Consider the following 26,573-nt stretch of genomic DNA (forward strand, 5'->3'; position numbering starts at 1 on the left):
GCCATGTAGCTGCTGCTAACACTGGAACTGGCTTTGCAGTTGATGGTGACTCTGTCTCCTGGAGACACTGCCAGGGATTCTGGAGTCTGAGTCAGCACAATCTGCCCGCTGGAGTCTGGAAGGGAGAAAAACAGTTAAAAGAAAAAGAAATATAAAATGACTCAAACTTTGTAATTTTTAACTAACTACAAAGCTGCATCTAAAAGTGACTATCTTGTATCCCTCCTTCTATAACATTGTAAATGCCATTGGGAATGATTGCTTGAAAAGGAAATTCTGAGCATTTGCAGCCTAGTAAAATATTATAACTTTATTTTAAACTAATTTCCCCTGTTGTTGTTGTTACCCTGAATGCAGAGGACGAGGAGCCAGAGTAGCAGAGTCTGTGTGATCATCTTGATATGTCTCGAGTGGCAAACACCAAGCTCAGAAGCACAAAGTGTGAAGGAGGCATGTTTATATCTGCTCTGAACAGCTGAGAACTGTCCCTCGGGTGGAAATATGCAAAGCAGCATCTCTGTATAAATGTCCATTCCCTCTGCAGACACAGGGCCACGTACTCTCCTCAGTGTAGGGCAGGATAGAGCCAGAATAACAAGGGGCGCTTGCCTGTAAATTTACTGCCCTTCAGTTTCAATAGAGTTATGAAATGTTCCTATTTGATATATTTCCTGCTCCTCTCTTGTTACAATTATGTTTTGTGTTTCCAAGATTGCCATGTGAACGTACACCGAAGTCTCTGCAGATCATCCATGTATCTTAGCATATCTGACATATCTCCCCCCGTTATTTCCTTGGGCTATGCTGCCCGTGTCTAGGCATGAGCCTTCATTTTACCCCTCTTCTTATGGACACTCTTCAGATGTCACTTCCTTCAGGGCCCCTTGCCCTTCTCAGACACAGCAGTGATCCCGAATGGCTGGCCTCCCCATCGGAGGAGACCCCCACGATGGTGACATTGTGAGGAATAATCACTTTATAAAAGTGCTAAATTACAGCCTCATATCAGATGTACTGAGCACCTGCCTCTCAGATACAAGTGAAGAGACGCAGAGGGTGCTCAGAACCTGTGACAATCAGACTCTGTGCTGTCTGGTGGAATCCTCAGCCCTGCATTAGAGACCTGGCTCCCTATAGCAGGCCTGGGGGCAAGAGTTAGGTGCCTAAGGATGGGTCACAGAATCCAGCCCATTGAGCAGCGAGCGGCCTAAGCTAGCCAGTAGGAAATGATGAGGAAAGGGGTGGGCCTCAGCCCTGCCCCTCAAAGGTAGTTAGACACCTAAATCTGTGCTGGCAGGAGGTGCCCATCTCTGCTTGCAATTCACAGCTGTCAACACCCATTCCTGGATTTGGGCACTTCAGCCAGGTCAGCCCTTTCTCCTGAAAAACCAGAGAGAGTCCGAGTGATGGCTCACTCTATAATATCAAGAACCCTGTAGTTAAGACACTCACCTGGGATGTGGAAGACCTATTTTGAAATCCCTTCTCTGCCTGATTTGAAGTAGGGACTTGGGCAATAGGAAACGAAAGTTCAGGTGAGTTCCCTGAGCACCAAGCTATTGGGTATTGTGGGGCAGGTGTCCCTAAATCTCTCTTGTTGGAGCTGTCCACTTTGTGTAACTAATTAAAGAGGCATTCGAGCAGGACCTTGAACTTGGGTCTCCCCTGTTCCAGGTTGTGCCCTAACCAGTCTCTCTCTCTGGGCCAATGAATATTTAATTATTTAAACAAGATGGAACAGTGTCAACAGTCTCTTTTAAACAACTTTTTCAAGGCTGCAGAGACTGGCATTGTAGCTGGGAGCTATTGTGGATTTGACAGACGGCTCTGGGGTGGTAGCTGTAAATTAAAGCAGACCCAGGGGCTGCTCTGACTTACATTGGGTGCTGAAGTAGCCCAGGCATGGGCAGAATCTTAACTTTTCCCCCTCCCTGTGGGCCTCATCTCTCAGGAACCACAGCACAGACTCTGCCCCCTCATGTTTATAGGCTGAAAGGAAGCGTAAACAAAACGGCAGGAAACCACCTGGATGCTCTCAGATTGAAATGTCCTTCTGTGGAGCTTGGATATCTGCTGCTCTGCCTCTGGAGACCCAAGTGAAATGTAAAGTTGCCCTTCCCTCCTCTTCTCCTGGTTTTTCTTCCCTCTGTTACATCCCCTTCTTCACCCCTCCTTGCTTTCCCTAGGATGCCTGCTGTCTGGGAGCAGCATGGTGGCCCAGTGTTCATGGACTCTATTCTGCAATCCAGTGTTGTTTCTGGTCATCGACAAAGAGCTCGTCTTCCCTTCCTGTACCAATTTCTACTTTACCATAAATTGTGTCAAATGTGCCACACTGTCACTTAACTGAACCACTAGGGTCAGGAGAGCCTAACAGTTCAGAGGACAGTGATTAATCCTTAGTGGGTTTGGGTGGAGGGACCCAGAATTCATCCATCGATGGCGGCACTGCTGGAAGCTGCAGTGTACAAATGGCTCGGCTGTTTTTACCACCGTGTGATGTAACTCTGCTCTGGGGGCGCTGGCGAGGAATTCTGGATTCCATTTTTGCCAGGACAGCCAGTATCAGCGAGTCCCAACCCTGCGGAGGGGTTTGTGCTGGGAAAGGGGAGCTGCATCAGTGACTGTGCTTTGCTAGATAAGCAGCTGAATCCTACAGGAGCTTTTAGTCCGACGTGTTTGGATTAGTCTACTGCAGTGGTCACTGTGGGTGCTTTATAAAGCTGGAGAAGAGTTCTCTGTCCGTTTTCTCGGCTCAGTACAAAGGTGCTCAGATTGGAACCTGCTGTCAGTCGGAAGTTGGATGCAGCCCATAAGAGCAAATGCATGTAAGTGGTCAGGGAGCAATTGCTGAGTAAAGAGTGCTGAACCACAGGGTGGGAGGGAGGGAGCACCTGAAAGAACTAGAAATTCTGGAGTGAGGAGGGAGGGGACGCAAGTCTGACACACCCAGGAGTCCCACTGCAGGGCAGTAGAAGCACCAACACCAGGAAACTGCACAGGAAGCAGCTGAAATACTGTGAGTGAGAGTCTGAAACTACATAGAACAGGGAGGTTTTTGTGCTGGTGTGTATCACTGTGTGAGAGGCCAGCTGCTCTGCTGCTGGCAGTAATAATCTCCAGCATCATCCGCTTCCACCCGGCTGATTGTAAAAGTGAAGTCAGTGCCAGACCCACTGCCACTGAACCGGTCTGGGATCCCAGAGGGACGGCTGGAAGTGCTGTAGATAAGCAGCTTAGGAGCCTGTCCTGATTTCTGTTGGTACCAGGCCATGTAGCTAACACTGGAACTGGCTTTGCAGTTGATGGTGACTCTGTCTCCTGGAGACACTGCCAGGGATTCTGGAGTCTGAGTCAGCACAATCTGCCCGCTGGAGTCTGGATGGGAGAAAAACAGTTAAAAGAAATATAAAATGACTCAAACTTTGTAATTTTGAACTAACTACAAAGCTGTAGTGACTATCTTGTATCCCTCCTTCAATAACATTGTAAATGCCATTGGGAATGATTGCTTGAAAAGGAAATTCTGATTATTTGCAGCCTGGTAAAATATTATAACTTTATTTTAAACTAATTTCCCCTGTTGTTGTTGTTACCCTGAATGCAGAGGACGAGGAGCCAGAGTAGCAGAGTCTGTGTGATCATCTTGATATGTCTTGAGTGACAAACACCAAGCTCAGAAGCACAAAGTGTGAAGGAGGCATATTTATATCTGCTCTGAGCAGCTGGGAACTGTCACTCGGGGGGAAATATGCAAAGCAGTATCTCTGTGCAAATGTCCATTCCCTCTGCAGACCCAGGGCCACGTACACCCCTCAGTCTGGTAACGCATCTCCTATTCCTTGCAGTGAGGGACGCCCAGATGGGTCGGCGAGAGGATGGTCTCTCTAATCAATGGGCCCAGAGTGTTCTGTAGATTTTCCTGATGAAGGAGTCCAGGACTGTGCTCAGTTAGTTCCTAAGCTCAGCAGTATCCAGTGTCTTTGTCACTAGTCACATCTAATGGCTATGGCTTATTTAGACCCCGGTGTTCATTCAAAGAGCAGTTTCCTGTGTGGGTTGTTAGGAAGTTAGTTAATTAGTTCATCTCTTCACAGTGCTTTGAAAAATTACAGATCTGTTTAAAGGCTCAATATTGTTGTTTTAATGATATTATTGCCAGATTCCATGGTAACATCTGTCACTGAATATACATAGAGAATTAATTTGAAGAGTTAAATCTTGGTTGGTTGCAGTACTGCCCATGCCCTTCCTTCCTAAGCTCATTGAATGGGCCATTTACAGCTGTTTCCTCCAATTCCTCTCCTCCACCCCCATCAGATCTGCTTTCCACCTTTTCTACTCCACCAAAACTTCCTGGCCCAGGCTCCACTCCCATTCTTCTTGACTTCTTGGTTACATCTGACATTGTTGATCACACACATACACTCTCTCTCTCTCACACACACGCACACATGTCGAAGGGGCCCATGTCATGGCTTATGAAGTAATTGTTACCTTTTGCATCCCACCGATAGTACTAAATAGAGCTCATTGGAAAACTCACATAATTCACAGGAAAAATGCCTTTTTGAAATGTTTTGATCAGATTAAGTTGGCTTTCCGGTCATGTGATTTTGTTTTGAAATTAGAAATTAAATGAAAACATTCATTTAATTTTTAATTAAAATATTATTTTGTTTTGGGTTTTGGAAATTGTAATTCTTTGATTTTTTTTTCATTCTTGGTTTCTGAATTGTCTTTTGTTCCCCCTTTTCTCCCCCCACTCCCTCCATCCACCTGCTTTCTTTCTCTTTTAATTCTTACCTTTTTTCCCCAGTGGACAGACGGAGGAGGAAAAGATGAAAAAACTGTGTAAGTGGTTAAAAACCCTTATCACACTCTGTTACTATTTTTGAACTGGGAATGGTTGGAAAAAGTTATAAAGTGTCTGAAAGTAGTTTTCCCCACACTTATACACACTGTCTTTCAGTTTTCCAACTTTTTGTAGTTGGAAAACTCTATAAAAATTTGAAAAATAGGTTTTCTTCAACATTACATTTTCCACCAAGATATTTTCATGGGAAAAATACAACCAACCATATAATTAAACTCAAAGTTCTCTTTCCTGGTCTAAGATTTTAATGGCTTCCACCCCACACACTTGATGTAAACATCCTCTGTTCTTAACTTAAATATGAAGGAAAAATTGCAAACTATAAAAGCTGCTTTTCTCGCTAAACTCCCTTCTTCAGTCCATCTGAGTATCAATCACAGAGTTTTCTATAGCATCCATCAGTCTTTATTATATATTAACTACAGAAGGTGGCAGTCAAACTATTTTGCATGTATTAATGAAGTAGTTTGTTGAATGAATGACAAGACCATTTCCACAACCAAACACAGAGAGACACAGATAAAATAGGGTAAAATAAGTAAAGATTGAAGGCCCAAATTGTAGCTCTTTCCTCAGGCAAGCAGTAACCCTTGTCCATCAGAGGTCAAGATGGAAGGCTGGATTGGAGGAGAGGTCGAGATGATGGATGAAGTTTCCTTCCTTCTCGCAAAGTGTAGAGGAGCCAACATCAGAGGAGCAGGCAAAAAAGAATTCCAGGAGCATTCAAGTGAGATTGTTAAACCCAGGAAACACCATGGCCTGAGCTTGAATAGGCTTTCCACCCATTAGAGCCATAATGTGAGTGGACCATAAAGAAAAGGATAAAAGGTGGGGGTGGGAAACAAAGCAAAAGAGAGCCCAACCCTGCCTCTTTTGGGTTACTGTGGATCATACACTTTTTTGTTTCATGGAAAGCTACCTTGACTTTCCTTTCCAGATTTTCTATAGTCTTTTTAACCCAAACAAATTAACCTCCTAAACAAAATAGCACTGAGCACAGTCTCAGGACGTGTTAGAATGTCCCGGTTCTCCAAGGGGCTTCTCCTGCAGACATCATGTTTTTCTTGTTGTTAGATCGATTAAGAGTGACAGGGCCTCTTAGAATTCCAGCTCACAGTTCAATAGTTCACAAGGCCTCAGCTTCAACTGTCTCTTTTCCACACAAGGCCAAGTCTCTTGCTTCTGTTGTCATTTCAGCCACTCAGGAACAGCTCCCACTGTCTCTGCCTGTGTCTACCAATGTGCCAACAAGACCTCCTGGTCAACATTAGCAAAGGCTTGAATGTAAAAGGGTACCACGGGAGCTATGGTTAGGATTATACTGAGCACGTCTTCCACTTGGGGGCTACTATTTTAACATGTGTTGCTTTGGGAGAAAATGTTGAAACCCGGATTCTAAATCCATATTTAGGCACCTTAATAAAAAGGGCCTGATTTTCAGATGGGTCGGGCACCTTCATCCCCCATTGATTTTAGTACAATTTCAGCATCTCTGAAAATCAAGCCACTTTTTTAGGTGCTTCCAAATAGATGTAGTAGGCTAACTTTAGACAGCCCAGGTATGCAAATGTTGGTTAAATGTGTTCAATAGGAATGGGTAAGCTAGAAAACATGTCTTACTCTTATGACTTAGGTTCCTATGAAATTTTCCTCTCTAGTGCAATGGAGAATTAATCTTCCATTTGAGTGATTCCTTTAATAGGTGCATTTATTTTATTTCTGTACATGCTGTTAATAGCGACACCATCTACCTATCTACGCTGAAGCGTCGTATTGTTGGCATTACCCCCCGTAGAACTCCTGCTGACCAGCTAAGGTTGAATGCAAAGAACAATAGCAGAACCAAATGGAAAACCCTCATTAGTCTGTCCACTCCATCCTCCATTCTGGAGTGTTTCCTACCACACATGGACTGTGCTTTTGCTTGCAGTCACCCTTGCCATGCCCAGCAGCCAGCAGAGGGGTCTCTTGCTATGCTGTAGCAGAGTCAAGTTCTCTGCATATCGTTCTAGACACAGAGCAGTGAGCTGGACTGAAACAGCCGTACTGACACTGGACGTCTCTGCAGGAAGCAGCTGTTCCTCTAGAATCACAGGAACTGAAGAGACCAGGGAGGTTTTCCTACGGGCTGTGAGAGGGAAGCTGACACTTTCTTGATGATGATCTCCGTCATCTGCTTCAACCCCACTGATAATGAGACTGTAAATCGGTGTAACCGTTCCCTGACTGACTGCCCCTGAACCAGGCTGGGACCCCAAAGGGCAGGGTAGAGCCAGAATAATAAGAAGGGGAGCCTGTCCTGATTTCTGCAGGTACCAGACTATATAAGTGCTCACATTTGCACTGGCTTTGCAATTGATTGTGACTCTTTCTTCCGGAGCTTTGGTCATCACAAAGTCCTAACTGGAGTTTTGATGAAAAATAAGATAAGGAGCTAGATCTATATGAAAATAAAAATAAGCTGTATTGTTTTATCATCTGTCTCCTTACATTCCTCACCAGGCTTTTACGTTGTATTTACATAGTTTTATTAATTTAACATAAAATTAAAGTAATGTCTAAGCTAGGTGTATATGTAATACCAAAGTGATGACGCTGGATGGAGATGAAGCATAAAAAAATATATGGCAGGATTTCTAGATCTGCTTTGTTCAAGCCAATATCCTCTTGTTCTGCCTCTTTACCTTGATCCTGAGCACTAACAACCAGAGGAGCTGAGGTTGTGAGATCCTTTGGCTCTGTTGGAGCTGTCCAGTGCTGATCAATTAACTGGTAAATGTAAAATGTATGCAGTATCGTTGTCGCTGGGTGGGTCCCAGGATATTGCCGAGACAAGATGGGTGAGGTAATATCTCTTATTGGACCAACGACTGTTGGTGAGAAAGACAAGGTTTCGAGCTACACCGAGTTCTTCCTTAGGTCTGAGAAAGATATCTGTGGTGGGACATGTGCTTAGTCTCTTGGAGAGTATGGATGATTTAGCTCCAGTGTGGGGTAGTCTTGATAAATTGATGATAATTGGGTGTCGTGCAGTGTTCATTTGGTGGGTACTGGTGCCATGGTTTCTCCCAGAGGTGGTGTTCAGTGGGTTGTGGACTAGTTGTAGTTGGTTCCACTTGTTTTTGTGTTGAATGGCTGTCGTCAGGATTGCATTTCTTTGATAGTTACCTTTCGCAGACCTGAGGAAGAGCTCTGTGTAATCTTGAAAGCTTGTCTCTCTCCCCAACAGAAGTTCGTCCAATAACAGGTGTTATCTTACCAACCTTGTCTCTCTAAGTGTAAAATGTAATATTTATAACTGCCAAGAGCATGAGGGGAATTGGAATCAGAAGGAGAGATACAAAGCATCTTGTCTCAGCCCCGGGTCACAGGCTGAGACATAGGGATTTGAGAATTAATTTCTTAGCAGCATTTCACAAATGTTTTCCTCTAATATGTGGATTCATTTAGCAAGTGTCATCTACCTCAGATCATTCATGCCATGATGGTTCTGACCAGGGTGCAGCCTTATGTAGATAATGCTTGGAAATGACATCAGCATATTGGAGGAAAGCATTTTGTGTGTCCTGTTTGTCTAAAGCACTGCAGTAGAGTCAGTTTGGTTTTCTTTCCTGTTTGGAGAAGCCTTGAGGAAATTCCTTTTCGGGATAATTGGAAACAACACTGTGGGAAGTGCGAGAACTGGGTTTGTGACGTCTGAAGAACTGAAGTACCCAGGAGCTTGGAGACTTGACAACCCACTATCTGCAGGGACTGGGCTGGTGAGCGGAGGGAGACTAAAATCACCGGAGTGCAGTATGAGCAGCCCTGCCTGCTCTCGTGCCACTCTGGGTGTGAATCTCCCACAGTCCAGTGGGCGGTGATTTCCAGTCTCTCCGTGGAAGGCCCATGGGGGACAGGATTTCTAGCTAGCTCCTCATCTTGGGGAAGCATTCCTGCCCGCCACAGCACAGTGATCTCCAACCCTGGCACGGACAGTTAGGGGATGGGTAAGAGGGTGCATAGCTCAGTCCAGAGCCGGAGGGAGGGACAGGTGTATTTGCTGCCCTCAGCCAGAGCGTGTTTGGGTGGCAGGGTCTGAGCGTCTGCCCCCGGGGCAAGGAGTTGGTTTCTGCCCCCGGAGAGCCAGAGACAACGAGGCGGAGGCGCGTGTCCGGCAGCACGGCCAGCACCAGGCCGGCCAGCCGCACCCGGGGCAGCAGCAGCTGTGCTAGTTTCACAGCCGGCTCGGTGAGAACGAGCAGGGCGCAGGGATGGCAGCAGGCTGGACTCCATTGGTACTACAGTGACCAGACAGGCCAATGATGTGGCATTTGTAAGGGCAGCAGGGGACAGAGGCAGCCGCTGAGTTGACCCAGGCTGTGCGGTGAGCTGTGGCTCAGGATGCTGTAGGGGCTGCAACACACCTCTGGGCAGGGGCCATGGGGGAATCCCAGCAGCAGTGAGAGCCCAGCTTTAAAGAGCCACGCACGTCTGTAGCCAATGGGGAATCCCCAGGCACATTGCTGTCTCCGTGATGTCATATGTGGAATTGAGCTAAACCAAATTGAGGCCACTTTAATTCCAAATGAGAGTGTCCACACGGGGGCTTACTGCCATTTCCCTACTCCACTTTAAATTGGCTGCTTCACCTTTAGTTAATTTGGATTAATTTTCCTGAGTGTCCACATGTAGACAAGCCCTCAGCTGTTCCAGGGCTAAGAGTTTAAGGGGGATTTCCAGCCAGCCCTTGCACAGTGGTGAGCAACAGCATTGATTGCTCTATTATTCCTGCAATTTTGAGCATAAAATACACATCTGTGAAGAGATTACACACACACCAGTATTACCAAAGGCACCTGTTGAACAGAGGTCACTGTTAGTTACGCAAACTGTTAGACCATTTGCTGAATGATTCTATTCATTCTTCTATAATTTTCATTATTTTATTGATTTAGATTTAAAAGCCTCTGGGCCGCTAACACCTTCATCACTTATACAATACAATGAAATCTCTTAAACGTTAAAATAACGATTCCAAGAGGAACTTAGCTCGCTGGACACCAACGGAAACTCCTTTCCACCCCTTCACCATTACGGGCAGGGAGCCCTTAGCCTGCTCCAATAATCCTGACATGCTATTTTGTTGGTAGAAAGTCATCTTCCTTTCACTCCTCGGTTTTCTCATGAAATTTCCTTTGTGTTGCATTTCATGCTCTCGTCTGATCTACCCCTTGGACGTGTGTTTGCTCCTCGTGTGAGGAACGTCACTGATGCCTGGACATATTTACAAGATCAGGCCCTATATGGGATGGGATCTGACCCCCTGTGTTGTGGTCATTTTGTGCAGAGTGGCAGGAAAGCAGCGGTAAGTCCCCAAAGGGGGATACTCTTGGCGTAGGAGCTTCTTTCACATGGGCAGAGCTGGTGTCCCTGGCTGTATACTGTCCCCAGAGAAGGTGAAGGAGCTTGGCCAGGTCATTAGTAGAGGGGCTGCTGGCAGCCAGGGGCAGGTGGTTTTATGTCTCCCCTAAATCTCCAAAAATGTCTTCCTCTTCTTGGCTTTCCATCAGTCTCCCCCTTCTCCTGTTTGCCCAGTCCCCCCGCACTCAGCTCTTCCTGCAGCTGTGGTGCTGTCCCGCCCTAGCACCAAAGATCTCCTGGCTCAGCTGCCCTTGCTGGGCCCTGTGGCACTCAGCTGCCTGTCAGTGCGTTTGTACGTCCACACCGACTCTGAGGGAACGTTGCCCTGGATCTGCGGGGTTGTATATGCCCCAGAATGTGACTGAGCTAATTGCAATCATATTATGTGCATTCAGCCACTACGAATTAATGAAACGGAACACCACATAGTTGAGAGTTAATTTGGAGACAGGCTTTCCGAAGCAAGGTCATAACTGCTGGCAGTTTTGCTAATCAGTATGGGAGGAGGGGAGAAGAAAAACTAAATAACTGAGAGTGAAGGAAGAATGTAGATGGACAGCCTTGAGTCTAAACACCTCTGAGAGTAAGTTTATTGAACATTAGGAAAAGTGATGATCCAGTAGGGATCATGATGTGTTTAGTAAAAGTTAGTTATAAAAAGTTCAGAGAATAGAGTGTTTTTTGGGAGCAGTCCTCAGGAGCTATACTGGGAGGGACGTTTCCTTCCTTCTTTACTCCCCGGCGGGAAGGCCTTTGGCCAGCGCCTGTCGTTGATTCCTCAATACCATCTCAGAATATAGGTAAATATCTGGGATGTTCTAATCTATTGCTTATGTCTGTGTGTGCTTAAATCTAAAGCTAAACTGCCGTGTTAGACAAAAACATGTTTACCTGCATTTCTCCTTGATCAGACAGAATTGCTGAGTTCCTGTTGATTTATTCCTTACACCACCTGGAGTGAGAGTTAAGTTTCCCCTCTTGGGGGTTCTGATAACCCAGGTAACAGGAGCTGTATGATCACCAGGCCTAAGAGGGAGAGCTGAGCTCCCAGGTCTATCAGGGGAGGCAGGTGGCCAAGGTAAGAGGATGGAGGATTGGAATGAGGCCAGTGGAGAGCTCTCATGCTGGTTAGGTAGCACACAAGGAGCATGAAGGGCAGGAATCTGAGGTGAGCTGGTTGTGTGAGATTTATTTCACCAGCAACGGGAGCTGTCACCTCTCAGTGTGGCTAAAGGTTTGTGTTGTTTTAGCCATTGATTTTTCCAATGAGCCTCTTAGTATCTCATTAACCCTCTGAGCCATCAAAGAAATGAACACCTGTCATTAATAAATCCATCAATGTGTCACCCCGGGTGAACTGACAGGGCATGGCCAGGAGTCTCTTCAGCTCGAGGTGAACAGACATGTCCCTTAGACTTTGTTCTGTGCTGGGTGAACAGATCTGACTGGGTGGCTGATAGAGAGGAGATAAGGAATGAATCCATGGTTCCCACACTTCAGCTGCCCTGATATGGAGACAGGTGGCAGCAAGCAGCTGTTACATTGTATGAACGTAACTAATAGCCAGAGCAGGGAGGATTTTGTATTGTCCTGTATCACTGTGTGAAAAGGGTGCCATAAATATGTTGACAATGATAATCTGCTTCATCTTCAGATTGACCGGTGCTGATTGTGATACTGTAATCAGCAACACTGCTCCCAGCCTGACTGCCACTGAACTAGGCTGGGACCCAAGACAGCAAGGTGGAGGCACTATATATAGGACCCCAGGAGCTTGTCCTCGTTTCTGTTGGTACCAGGTTTGTAGGCCCATAATGCTGGAACTGCCACAGATTCTGGAGTCCGAGTCAGCAGAATGTCCCCCCTGGAGTCTGAATGTAAAGACAAATACAAACAAAATTATTAACTATAGACGCTCTAGTGTTTTCACACCTTAGTTTTTGTGTGTATTGTATTGTATTTTCTGAATTAAATGAAAAAAACACTGAGTGGATTCCAACGTGCACCTAAATAAGAGCAAAGGACTCTCCTGTTGTGATTCAGAAAACCCAGGCTGTGCATCTTCTAGATTTTGGGCTGATTCTTACCCTGGATCCAGAGCAGTCAGGAACAGATGAGCTGAGCCTGTGAGATCATCTTCATGTGTCTGTCCTGACCAAAAGTTGTCAATAAACCACAAAGAGTGAAGTGAAACCTTTATAACGGTTCCAAGCAGCAGGGAAGGGTCAGGCGGTTGCATATAAGCAAAGCATCTACTCTCAGTCCCTGATATGGCGTCAGAGCTCCAGCTACTGTAAATCAGTGTAGCTGCCCTGATGTCAGTGGATCTATGGAGATTTATACCTGCTGAGGAGCAGGGTCATAGGGGATGGATTGGTTTGTGCTATTCCAGAGAGTGTATTTCTGTATGAATGTGTTACAAACTCTGCCATTTATTCCCCCTCCCCGCCACTTTACCCATCTCCTGTTGGCTTCTTGCTCCTGATTCTGGACTCTTTGCTCTGCCCAAGCTGATAGCATGGAGAAGCATGGAGAAGGCATCTATACCACCTCCTCGCCCACTTTTACCCTTTATTCAGGCTCTCCCATCAGCCTCGAACTCTCCCTGCCCACCCAACAACAAACACCACGTCTCTTCCTTTGTGTCCCTTGTCCAAACCCCACTTCTTCAAGCCCCCATACACTATCATTCTAATTCCATGGAAGGAATTGGTGTTAACCGAGAAGAAACTAGCAACCTACGGGAATGTGCATTAGCCTCATAAGTAACCATATAATCCTCCCAGTCACCCTGCCTCTTCCCCATCCCTTTCCTGTGTTGTCTCCTCTTTGTTGTTCAAGTGCTTTAGGCCCCTATCCTGTAAGCATGTGTACATGGGGAGAACCATTGAATTCCAGGCATAGGATACTGATGGACTCAATGGGACCTCACGCATGCATAAAGTGGTGTTGCCAACTCTAACAATTGAATTGGGACTCCCATGTCATGTGACGGTTTATTTAAAGCCTCCCCAACTCCTGGAGCCACACTGATTGCACTGAAAAGCTTGACCCAAATGTGCCCAGCATGCTCCAAACCAAAAGACAAATGAAATCTCTGAAATGATTTTTGTTTTGTTTTTTAATCTCATGATTTCTGAATGTTCGTGGTGGGCAATACTCATACATTAGTGACATATAAAAGTGTTAGCAGGATCGGGGACTGTCAGCTCTTCAGAGCAGGGTTCCTGTCTGCGTTTGTTCAGTGAGTGCAAAGCACATCCAACAGTAACGCTACACGGCTTTCTGTGTGGGGCATTTCAGATGGTCCCGTCTCTGCGGAGGAGAGACACGTTTGTGTGATGCCATCTGCTGGCAATAGGGGGGATATTCAGTCCTATGATTTCTTTAACTTCTATCCCTGTCGCAAAGTGAGTCTATGGATGTGTGTGAAGAGGTGGAAATGGGAATACACCAGTTGCCAGTGAAACTAAAATAGAATTTAACCCCATTTATCCTGTCACTTTTCATAATGCAACATTTGTTTCTTTTTTTTACTCCAAAATCTCCTTCTTCTGCTAGTTTCTCTCGTCCTTCCCTTTTCCTTCTGTCTCTTCTCCTTGTGTCTTCTCTGTTCCACTGTCACACACCCCCTACGCCCAGCCCAAGCATTGTATTATCCACCCCATGCACACTGCTCACTTTCTAGTCCCCTTTCTACCCACACAGCCTTCCATGCAGATCTCTCTCTCTCTCTCTCTCTCTTTTCTTCCTCTCATCGCCCCCCAGCTCCCTGGCAGTTCCTGAGAGGTGCAGACAGCCCTCAGCAATCTTTGATTCGATCGGCCCCTGAAGTCACTCAGTGCCTCAGAGGAGCCCCTCAGCCCTCTGCAGCATTGGCCCTGCTTGACCATAAAATATAGGGAGTGCAACTTGTCTCTGGGGTCATGGTGGAAACCACCTGGGCATAAATAAACGTCCTCCACGTGGCTGAGGTTTTGTATCTATTACTGTTGCTGAGCTGGTAACACCCAGACACCTAATAGCCATTAAGAAAGCATCAAAGGTTGACCATTACTGATGCCGAAGCAAGAGTAGCAGATGTTTGGATGGTTCCATTTATGAAGCAGATGTTGTAATGAGCAAAAGTAACTGAACTGAAGGGGCTGGATCACATAGTGTCCTTTACTCTGAGAACCGTTTCTTTGAATTAGACTGTTGCAGTTTTTCAGTGTGGATGCTTTAGAAATCCATCCATTTTGTCAGCTCAATAGAAAGTTGCTTGGATTGTAACCTCCTGTCAGTAGGAAGTTGGATGCAACCCATAAGAGCAAATCCATGTTAGCGGGCAGGGAGCAATTGCTGAGTAAAGAGTGCTGAACCCTTGGTGTGAGCACCTGAAAGGACCGGAAGTTCTTCAGTGTGGAGGGAGGTGATCGAAGTCTGACACACCCAGCCACCCCACTGCAGGGCAGCAGAGGCAATCACACAATTAAGCTGCACAGGAAGCACCTGAAATACTGAGTGAGAGTCTGAAACTAAACAGCAGGGAGGTTTTTGTTCTGGTTCGTATCACTGTGCGAGAGGGGCACTGTTATACTTTTGGCAGTAATAATCTCCAGCATCATCTGCTTCTACCCGGCTGATTGTGAATGTGAAATCAGTGCCAGACCCACTGCCACTGAACCGGTCTGGGATCCCAGAGTGGCGGGTGGAAGCGCTGTAGATAAGGAGCTTAGGAGCTTGTCCTGATTTCTGTTGGTACCAGGCCATCCAGTTGCTAACACTGGAACTGGCTTTGCAGTTGATGGTGACTCTGTCTCCTGGAGACACTGCCAGGGATTCTGGAGTCTGAGTCATCACAGTCTGTCCACTGGAATCTGGTTTGGAGAATAAATTTGGAATAAAAAGAAATGTAAAAATCCTCCAACATCAGAATATTTGGCACACTACAAAGTTGCATCTCTAGGAATCTAGCCTGGAGCTCTCATTCTGTTCACACTGTAATTGCTGCTAGGAGTGATTGCTGGGAAGGGAAATTCTTTCTATTTAAATCCTACTAAATGTTTGACTTTCCTTTAAACTAATCTTCCCTCGTTGTTCTTACCTTGAATGCAGAGCACGAGGAGCCAAAGTAGCTGAGTCTGGGAGATCATCCTGATATGTCTAGAGTTACAGATACAAAGCTCAGAAGCACAAAGTGCTAATTTGACATGTTTATATCTGCTCTGAACAGCTGCGTACTGTCACTCAGGTGGAAATATGCAAAGCAGCATCTCTATGTAAATGTCCATTCCCTCTGCAGACCCTGGGCCACGTACACCCCTCAGTCTGGTAACGCATCTCTCATTCCTGGCAGTGCGGGATGCCCAGGTGGGTCTGGCAGGGGATGGTCAGTATAATCAAGGGCCCAGGTTGTTCTGGAGCTTTTCCTGATTAAAGATTCCAGGACTGGGCTGTTAGTTCATAAGCTCAGTGGTATCCAGGGTCTGCATCACGAGTAACTTCTAATTCCTGGGGCTTATTTACAGTGTTTGCTTATTCAGAGAGAAGTTTTCCAGATGGGTGGTCAGGATGCTGGTTAGTGAGTTCTTGACTGTTTTGCAGGGCTTTGAAAACCTATAGTGCTGCTTAAGGGCTCGTTAATTATTATTCTTATTATATAGTTAATACTAGATTTTACCTTATTGCCAGATTCCTTTCTAATATCTGTCACTGAATAGAAATAGGCACTTAAGCTTGAAGAGATGAAACTTGTTTGCTGTGGATGGTTGCAATGCTGCCCATCCTCTTCCTCCCTAAGCTCATTGAATGGGCCATTTACAACTGTTGCCTCCAATTCTGCTTCTCACCCCCTCCCATCTGTTCTGATTTCTGCCCTTTCCACTCCACCAAACTCCTCTCACCCTTTCCTGGACCACTCTCCATCCCTATCCTCCTTGACTTCTAGGCTGCGTCAGATGTTGTCAATCACATACTCATTGCAGAAGTCTTCTGCTCCCTTGGTTTTTGTGATGTTGCCCTGTCCTGGTTCTCCTCCTACCTCATGCATTGTTCTTACAGCATCTAGTGTGGTTGGTTGTTGTCCTCCCCTCTCCCATTCTGCCAAGGGACCCCTGAGGCTTCCATCTTTAGCGCCTTGCAGCGATGCACGGTGTGTGCGTTTGTACAGTGCCTAGAGGCTGGGATCCTGATCCTGAGCGGGGCCTCTAAGTATTGACTGTAAGACAGATGCTAAATGATAATATAAATGTCAAAGAAGGCACCTCAGCCTGCACTGCCTTCTAACTCTGCCTATGGTTTTGGATATCCTGTGACACACCATAACTGCACCCTATAGGACCTTGCATAGGAAAGCCCACCAGGCCAGATGAGCAACTGCCCAGTACTGAGTCCTGTTAGAGTGATAAGAAGAGGGGACGTGTTGTGGTTTTTAGAGGAATGTGATGTTACATTTTTCACCCACAGTCAGTATTAAATAGAGCTGATTGGAAAACTCACATTGTTCCTATAAAAATATTAACTACATTAGGTTGCAGCCAAACTCTTCTGAGTAGTGACAAAGTAATTAGGTTTGACATGACAGTTTCCCAAATACAAAGACAGATGGATGAGAAAGGAGAAGCTAAAAGGAAACCGAATGAAATGCTTCTTTGTATGGTTGGATGGTAGGTGGGTGAGGATTGTTACCACTTCAGCACTAAATTGTAGCTCTTTCCTCAGGCAGGCAGAATCCCTGGTCAATCCGAGGTGTTGTTGGAAAACTGGATTGGAGGACAGGTAAAGAGGTCCCTCAGCTCATGGCTGGAGAGAGGGACAGGCATGTTTGCTGCCCTCAGCCAAGAGAGTTTGGGTGCCTGGGTCTGAGTGTCTGCTCCCAAGGTTGCGGTTGGTTTATGCCCTCTGAGAGCCAGAGACAGTTAGAAGGAGGTGTGTGTCCAGGCAGATCACCCGCCTCCATAGGTACCTCCACACCCACTTCTGCTCCTTTATACAGGCTGCCACATCAGCCTGGAACTCCCTCTCAACCCCACTCCTCCTCCTCCTCAATGTCCCTTCTTCAAATCCCCATATACTATCTCTCGAATTCCACTGGAGCATTTTATATTAACCAAGAAAGAAACTAGTAACCACCAGGACACATTCACTAGCTTCCCAAGTAACCACATAATCCTCTCCATTGTCCTGCCCCTTCCCTATTCCATCGCCTTGTTATCCCCTCTTGTGCTGGTGGTCTCTTAGACCCTGGTCCAGTAAACACTTGTGCAAATTTTCAGTTTTATACTCGTGTCGTGTTAAGTGAGAGTCCCTGTTTTTCGTTGTTGGGTTTTTTTAATAATTAAATTTCCAGCCCTACTGGTTTCAGAGACAGGTTAGACGCTGAATGTCCCCAGCCGGGAAGGCAAATTAAACCCCCCCTCAAATATTATTATTTTTTAAAAATCTCATGATTTTTAGAGAGAATCACATGAGTTTTGAACGTTTGGAGATCCAGTATACATCCTGCTACAGTTCCTCACCTGCATAATTGTTTGCAGGATCAGAGACACGGCCTGTAAGCTCTTCAGGGTCAAAAGCTATCTGCATTTGTGCTGAGAAGTGCCACCCACACCTAAGAATACTAATACACTGCTGTCTGTGGTCAGAATTTGAGCTGTCTACGTCTTTTGCTGGATTAGTGAAACATTTGTGTGATGCCACCTGGTGGGAGTCCAGGGGATATTCAGCGCAATGATTTAGTTTGCCAATATTCTGTTTTGATAGGAGGATGGATATACACATCTAAAGACATATAAGATCATTTCACAATCACAAAAGGATATGGGTAAGCAGAAACAATAAGTAGTAGAAACAGGTCATCTCACAGTCTCTTCTGTGAAGATTCACTCAGTTAGTGGTTAATGAAGTAGCTTTAATTCTGGTAAACAGAAATGTGCTGGCCGAAAGATGTTATTTCACTTAGCTTACATTGTATTTTATTTTCCCCCTTCTGTGGCACTTGATTTTTTTGTTCATCTGTTTTATTCCTTGGACAGGTTGAATGTTTATTTTAAAATGCTTCATTGTATTTCTGTATATACAACATCAATGAATAGTTTTACAGCCCCTTTCATCCATGTTCTTCATTAGATGCAGCAAAAGTGTATCTCATGAGCACATTGATTTCTTGTACTCTTTGCAGAATTTTCCTTGGTGTTAAACGTATATTGGGGAAAATCCATCACAGTTAACCTTCAAAATAACATTAGGAAGAATGTGTCCACGGCCTTCTCATGCCATGTGCTTTGCTCTTATTTTTTAGTAGCAAATTTCCCCCCAACTCTGGCTTTGCGATCTGCCACCCAGCTCCCCCTCCCCACCCCCCGCTATGAAGAAGCACAGTCTGTTTGCATGCAAAACATGGGCTGACTCCAGAGAATCACAGAGGGTGATTCTTGGCCCATTTGAAGTCAGCGGAGGTTTTGCCTCTGACTTCAGTGGGGCCAGGATTTCCCCCGCAGTAAGTATGTCTGAGGAGTTGGAAATGGAGATACAAGAATCACCAGTGAAACTAAAATAGACTTTTCCATTTTACATAACACAACATTTGTTCCATTTTTCTACTCCGAATTTTCCTTCCTTTCCTAGTTTCCCTCATTCTTCCCCTTCCCTTCCATCTCTTCTCCTTGTCTCTTCTCTCCATCACACAATCCTGACCCCAGGCCATTCACCCTATTATCCATCCCATGCACACTGTTCACATTCCCCTTCCATTTCAACACTCACAGCCTTCCATATAGACGCTTCCCACCTCTCTCTCTCGGTCTCTCTCTCAGGGCCCCTTCCCACAAGGTGCCAGGCAGCTCCTGAGAAGTGCTGAGAGCCCTCAATTCTCTTTGACTCCAGTGGGAGCTGAAATCACTCAGAGCCTCATAGGATCTTCTCAGGGCCTGGCAGAGCTGGCCCTGCTTAGTCCCAGGATACTGGGGGCACAACCAATGTGTCATGATGAGAACCACATAGCAATAAAATAACGTGACCCAGATGGCTGAGGTTTGGTATTTGTAACTCTTTCTGAGTTGGTAAGACCCAGCCGAACAGCACCCTGATCCCATTGGTCAGTCAGAGCTGGAGGTGGGATGGGTTTTGTCCCAGGCCATTGGGCGGTTTCTGTGCTCCCGTTAGAGCAGAGGGACCTGGGTTTCCCAAGGAAAATGTTTGGTGAATTGTATGGTAATGGTGGGGAGCAAAGGGGAGAGAAGGAGCCAGGTGTTGCAGTGAGTGTCTGGACACTGAGGGTCTGTCTGTACTGCTGTTAAATCCCATGGCTGGCCTGGGCCACCTGACCAGAGCTCACTGGGCTCGGGCTAAGGGGCTGTTTAATTGTGGTCTAGACCTTCAGGCTTGGCTGGAGCTCAAGCTTTAGCACCCTGTGAGACAGGAGGGTCCTAGAGCTCGGGCTGCAGCCCAAACCTGAATGTCTACAGCTCCTTACTGCAAGCCCAAGTCAACTGGCATGGGCCAGCTGTGGGTGTCTAATTGCAGTGTAGCTAGGAGGAGTCAAAAATAGGTGAGAAGCTTAGGAGCTTGTCCAGATTTCTGTTGCTTCCACGATACACAGGAGCTGCTAAGGCTAGACCTGGCTGTATATCTGATGGGGACTTTTTCTCCTGGAGACACAGAGGGCTTCTGAGATTAAGTCATAGTGACCTGCCCATTGGAGCCTGGATTAATTATACAGTATAAAGAAAGAAAGATAAATGGTCATTGATAGTGAGCAATGTTGTTTATTAATATGTGATTGACATTTGCATCTTTGGACAATGGTCATAGAATACAAGATGTTCACAATCATTATATTCAAGCCATAACTTTGACAAATTACTTATTTAATAGCCAATGTATACAAAATATTTTGAATTTTTAAAATATCAATGGATCTTCTAAGCCAGGGCCCTCCAGTTCTGATTCTTACCTGGAATCCACAGCACCAGTAACCAGAGCTGCTGAGTCTCGGAGAACATCTTGGTACATGTGAGCTTTCAGGTGCTGCTCAATAAGCTGTGGAGAGTGGAACAAAATCTTTTCTAGCCCCCAGAGCAACAGGGCAGCATCACTGGGGAGTTCACGTGCAAAGCAGCCTATGTATGGGGGGATCCTGGCCTCCCTGTTCTGACTAGACAAAGAGCTGGTTTCTGTGCCTCATCACCATGCGTGATGGTCACTCGCCCTCCAGGGAAAAATTAGATGGTCCGGTAGCTGAGGCACAGAACATGCGGGTCCTGGTCTGGCTCTGCCACAGCCTTGATGTGTGACCTTGGCCTAGTGATTGTGGTCCCAGTCCTGTAAAGTACTGAGTGCTCTCAGTTCCCATTGAAACGTATGGTATGATCTACGTGAGCAAGGACCAGAGTGTGCTGGGATATCACTGATCAGAGTTTGTGAAGTGCTTTGGGATCCAAAGGCTCGAGCTAAGGGGCTGTTTAATTGTGGTCTAGACCTTCGGGCTTGGCTGGAGCTCAAGCTTTAGCACCCTGTGAAGCAGGAGGGTCCCAGAGCTCGGGCTGCAGCCCAAACCTGAATGTCTACAGCCCCTTACTGCAAGCCCAAGTCAACTGGCATGGGCTAGCTGCGGGTGTCTAATTGCAGTGTAGATAGGAGGAGCCAAAATAGGTGAGAAGCTTAGGAGCTTGTCCAGATTTCTGTTGCTACCAGGATACACAGGAGCTGCTAATGCTAGACCTGGCTGTATATCTGATGGGGACTTTTTCTCCTGGAGACACAGAGGGCTTCTGGAGATTAAGTCATAGTGACCTGCCCATTGGAGCCTGGATTAATTATACAGTATAAAGAAAGAAAGATAAATGGTCATTGATAGTGAGCAATGTTGTTTATTAATATGTGATTGACATTTGCATCTTTGGACAATGGTCATAGAATACAAGATGTTCACAATCATTGGTCTGGTAGCTGAGGCACAGAACATGTGGGTCCTGGTCTGGCTCTGCCATAGCCTTGATGTGTGACCTTGGCCTAGTCATTGTGATCCCAGTCCTGTAAAGTACTGAGTGCTCTCAGTTCCCATTGAAACGTATGGGATGATCTACGTGAGCAAGGACTGCAGGATATGACCCTATAAGCCCCGTCCTGCTCCCATTGATGTCAGAGGCAAAACTCCCATTGATTTGAATGGCAGTGGAGTGGGGCCCTAAATCTCCCTGTGCCTCATCTTCCCTCAGTGTAAAGTGGGGAGGGTGATGCTCACTGGGTGTGCGCCCAGGGGGTGCTGGGATATCACTGATCAGTGTTTGTAAAGTGCTTTGGGATCCAAAGGCGGAAGGTGCTAGGTTAGTGCAGAGGCCTAACTCCTCCCCATCAACCAGGGGTCGGTCAGTGATGGTGTCAGCCCTTCATGCAAAAGAATAAGGAAGGCAAGTGATTTCTGCTTATGTCCACACAAACATGGAATGATTTGCACGTGCCCATTAGAAACAGAGCTTTCCTGGGTAGCTGTGCTCTGTAGGGATGTTGATTTTGTTGCTCTGGGACAGGGTAGTGTACCTTATCCATTATATGGTCATTATAGGTACAGCATGCTGTCCTGCAATTACCTGGTCCTGCTCGTGCTGTGTTTTGGTGTATCAGTTGTAGGTCCATTGGTTGTAGTGGGGGTAGCTGGGGGGGTCATGGGTACCTTTGCCCTGTAGTTTGGCATGAAACAGACTGGTGTAGGTTTATATCCCAGGCAGCTGGGGTTTGGATTTCCTTTCTCCCCCGATCCATCATTTCCTTCCTCCAGATCCTCCTCCAAACTCTTCCAGTCTCTCTCCCTGGGGCCTTCCTATTTCGTGCTACTTTGGTCTTCCTCCATCCTTTCCTACCTTAAAGCATCTTTGCCCTCGGCTCTCCCTGCAGGATCCCAGTGGATGTGTTGCTACCTGCTGCCTGCTGCCTCCTCGTTTAGTTGTAAATGCTGACAAGTGGTGAGGTGCCCCCAATGCTGGAAGGTTATCAGGGCCTCTGGTTCCAGTACCGTAGTTACAGTGATGCTGTCTACAGGAAGCATCTGTTACACTCGAGTGAGAAAAACAAAGAGTGGAGAGGTGTTTGGAGTAGTCTGTATCACTGAGAGAGGGTAGCTGGTATACTGCTGACAATAATAATCTCCAGGAGAACAAGGGCTGTTTGGTCCCTGCTACAGCCCTGGAACTCCCACCTCCCTGTTATCCTTAAAGGGGACAGAACCTATCAAGCACCTGTCCCAGAAGAGTCAGGTCTTAACGAGGACTGGGCAATGCAGAGTCAGGTGTGGCAGCATAAGCAGGGGACGGAGCTAGGTTGGTGTAACTCCAGCGTCTGTTGCAAGGGAATGCTAACAGATAAAGACCCCCATATTACATGTCCCCCATAGTTCTCCCTCCCAAAGGCTCAGCCCCATTAAAGCACCCAGGTGCACACTTGATACTGGATTGTTGGCCCCCATAGTGACCCCCCTAACTGACACATCCCCCTCTTCCCATGCTAGCCTCCCTCTCCTTTCACCAAATGTGCTAACAACCCACAGACTCCACCAGACATTGTTCCAAATCCCCTCGTTCACCCTTTCCAGTTGCTGCCTCTTTCGGGTGGGTATGGCCAGCCAGAAGCCACAGGGAAGCTGACTGAACATCTTCTTGGTTGGCTCCTGCTGCCCTGTGCAAGCCAGACCCAGTCGGAGTGTGTGCATATCCCATGCCATTCTGAAACAGGGGGTGAGCACTCCTCTGTTTGGCCACTCCAATGCCCTGCCCACTGGAGGACACACCCTGCATCTATCCAGTTACTCCAAAAATCCTGTATCTGCCTATTACCTGCTTGTGCCTCAGGGTTCATGTGCATTGGGGATTTGCTCCCACACAGGCCTTTGAGAATCTCAACCACAAAGTCTTACTGTACTCTACAAACAAACAGGCACCTGATTGATCACAGCCATTAAAAATCCCCAGATTTCTAAGACCTTCTCAATGGGATGTCATTGAGGATCTGTGGAAATGAAAGAAAACTCTGTGGCCATATTGGAAATGTATTTATGTGAGAAGTGGTTGGTTCCCATTTTTCTGCTGGGACAGTTTTGTCAGCAACTGTTGATTGGATGAAATGGTAACATTCTCTAGACGTGTATCTATGTCAAAATTTTCAGCAGAACATTATCAAAACAATTTTGTTTTGATAGGGATGAAATGTTTTGTTTTGATTTTTATCATTTTGACTTTTATATTACACCAAAAAAGTTGAGTTGCTAACGTTGAAATGAAATGTTTTAATCCTAGTGAAACAAAAAGTCATTTTGATTTTTCCAGAATAAATTTTGGAACTTTTCTTATGCAGGAAACTTTGAAATTTCCCATGGAAAGGGGATTCTGGTTTGCAACTAATTCTCAGTATTAGAAGTAATTCTGTTCGATATACAAAGGAGCCACTCAATTAAGAAAGTTACAAGGTGTAACACCTGTTTGGAGCAATTTGTCTTGATGTGTGTCTGATGCACTGGGATTCAAGAGTGAAGATAAAGCAGTGAAAACTATAATTAACCTCAGGTCTCTGTGCATTGAATATCTGTGTGATGAGGCAAACTCATGGGGTCTTTTGGAGTTCTCTTTTTTACTGTATGTTCCGAGATGTAATAAGTCACCCTCTTCTTTCACATTTGACAGAACACTTGAAAGGCAGAGAGTATTATCGTCCACAAACAGGAACTGCGTCGCATGCTGCAGAGAACAGGGAGGTTTTTGTGCTGGTCTGTATCACTGTGTGAGAGGGGTGCTGCTATACTGCTGGCAGTAATAATCTCCAGCATCATCCGCTTCCACCCGGCTGATTGTGAATGTGTAGTCAGTGCCAGACCCGCTGCCACTGAACCGGTCTGGGATCCCAGAGGGGCGGCTGGAAGCTCTGTAGATAAGGAGCTTAGGAGCCTGCCCTGATTTCTGTTGGTACCAGGCCATGTAGCTGCTGCTAACACTGGAACTGGCTTTGCAGTTGATGGTGACTCTGTCTCCTGGAGACACTGCCAGGGATTCTGGAGTCTGAGTCAGCACAATCTGCCCGCTGGAGTCTGGAAGGGAGAAAAACAGTTAAAAGAAAAAGAAATATAAAATGACTCAAACTTTGTAATTTTTAACTAACTACAAAGCTGCATCTAAAAGTGACTATCTTGTATCCCTCCTTCTATAACATTGTAAATGCCATTGGGAATGATTGCTTGAAAAGGAAATTCTGAGCATTTGCAGCCTAGTAAAATATTATAACTTTATTTTAAACTAATTTCCCCTGTTGTTGTTGTTACCCTGAATGCAGAGGACGAGGAGCCAGAGTAGCAGAGTCTGTGTGATCATCTTGATATGTCTCGAGTGGCAAACACCAAGCTCAGAAGCACAAAGTGTGAAGGAGGCATGTTTATATCTGCTCTGAACAGCTGAGAACTGTCCCTCGGGTGGAAATATGCAAAGCAGCATCTCTGTATAAATGTCCATTCCCTCTGCAGACACAGGGCCACGTACTCTCCTCAGTGTAGGGCAGGATAGAGCCAGAATAACAAGGGGCGCTTGCCTGTAAATTTACTGCCCTTCAGTTTCAATAGAGTTATGAAATGTTCCTATTTGATATATTTCCTGCTCCTCTCTTGTTACAATTATGTTTTGTGTTTCCAAGATTGCCATGTGAACGTACACCGAAGTCTCTGCAGATCATCCATGTATCTTAGCATATCTGACATATCTCCCCCCGTTATTTCCTTGGGCTATGCTGCCCGTGTCTAGGCATGAGCCTTCATTTTACCCCTCTTCTTATGGACACTCTTCAGATGTCACTTCCTTCAGGGCCCCTTGCCCTTCTCAGACACAGCAGTGATCCCGAATGGCTGGCCTCCCCATCGGAGGAGACCCCCACGATGGTGACATTGTGAGGAATAATCACTTTATAAAAGTGCTAAATTACAGCCTCATATCAGATGTACTGAGCACCTGCCTCTCAGATACAAGTGAAGAGACGCAGAGGGTGCTCAGAACCTGTGACAATCAGACTCTGTGCTGTCTGGTGGAATCCTCAGCCCTGCATTAGAGACCTGGCTCCCTATAGCAGGCCTGGGGGCAAGAGTTAGGTGCCTAAGGATGGGTCACAGAATCCAGCCCATTGAGCAGCGAGCGGCCTAAGCTAGCCAGTAGGAAATGATGAGGAAAGGGGTGGGCCTCAGCCCTGCCCCTCAAAGGTAGTTAGACACCTAAATCTGTGCTGGCAGGAGGTGCCCATCTCTGCTTGCAATTCACAGCTGTCAACACCCATTCCTGGATTTGGGCACTTCAGCCAGGTCAGCCCTTTCTCCTGAAAAACCAGAGAGAGTCCGAGTGATGGCTCACTCTATAATATCAAGAACCCTGTAGTTAAGACACTCACCTGGGATGTGGAAGACCTATTTTGAAATCCCTTCTCTGCCTGATTTGAAGTAGGGACTTGGGCAATAGGAAACGAAAGTTCAGGTGAGTTCCCTGAGCACCAAGCTATTGGGTATTGTGGGGCAGGTGTCCCTAAATCTCTCTTGTTGGAGCTGTCCACTTTGTGTAACTAATTAAAGAGGCATTCGAGCAGGACCTTGAACTTGGGTCTCCCCTGTTCCAGGTTGTGCCCTAACCAGTCTCTCTCTCTGGGCCAATGAATATTTAATTATTTAAACAAGATGGAACAGTGTCAACAGTCTCTTTTAAACAACTTTTTCAAGGCTGCAGAGACTGGCATTGTAGCTGGGAGCTATTGTGGATTTGACAGACGGCTCTGGGGTGGTAGCTGTAAATTAAAGCAGACCCAGGGGCTGCTCTGACTTACATTGGGTGCTGAAGTAGCCCAGGCATGGGCAGAATCTTAACTTTTCCCCCTCCCTGTGGGCCTCATCTCTCAGGAACCACAGCACAGACTCTGCCCCCTCATGTTTATAGGCTGAAAGGAAGCGTAAACAAAACGGCAGGAAACCACCTGGATGCTCTCAGATTGAAATGTCCTTCTGTGGAGCTTGGATATCTGCTGCTCTGCCTCTGGAGACCCAAGTGAAATGTAAAGTTGCCCTTCCCTCCTCTTCTCCTGGTTTTTCTTCCCTCTGTTACATCCCCTTCTTCACCCCTCCTTGCTTTCCCTAGGATGCCTGCTGTCTGGGAGCAGCATGGTGGCCCAGTGTTCATGGACTCTATTCTGCAATCCAGTGTTGTTTCTGGTCATCGACAAAGAGCTCGTCTTCCCTTCCTGTACCAATTTCTACTTTACCATAAATTGTGTCAAATGTGCCACACTGTCACTTAACTGAACCACT

This window comes from Eretmochelys imbricata, chromosome 4, assembly GCF_965152235.1.
Source record: "Eretmochelys imbricata isolate rEreImb1 chromosome 4, rEreImb1.hap1, whole genome shotgun sequence".
In the NCBI taxonomy this organism is placed as follows: Eukaryota; Metazoa; Chordata; order Testudines; family Cheloniidae; genus Eretmochelys; species Eretmochelys imbricata.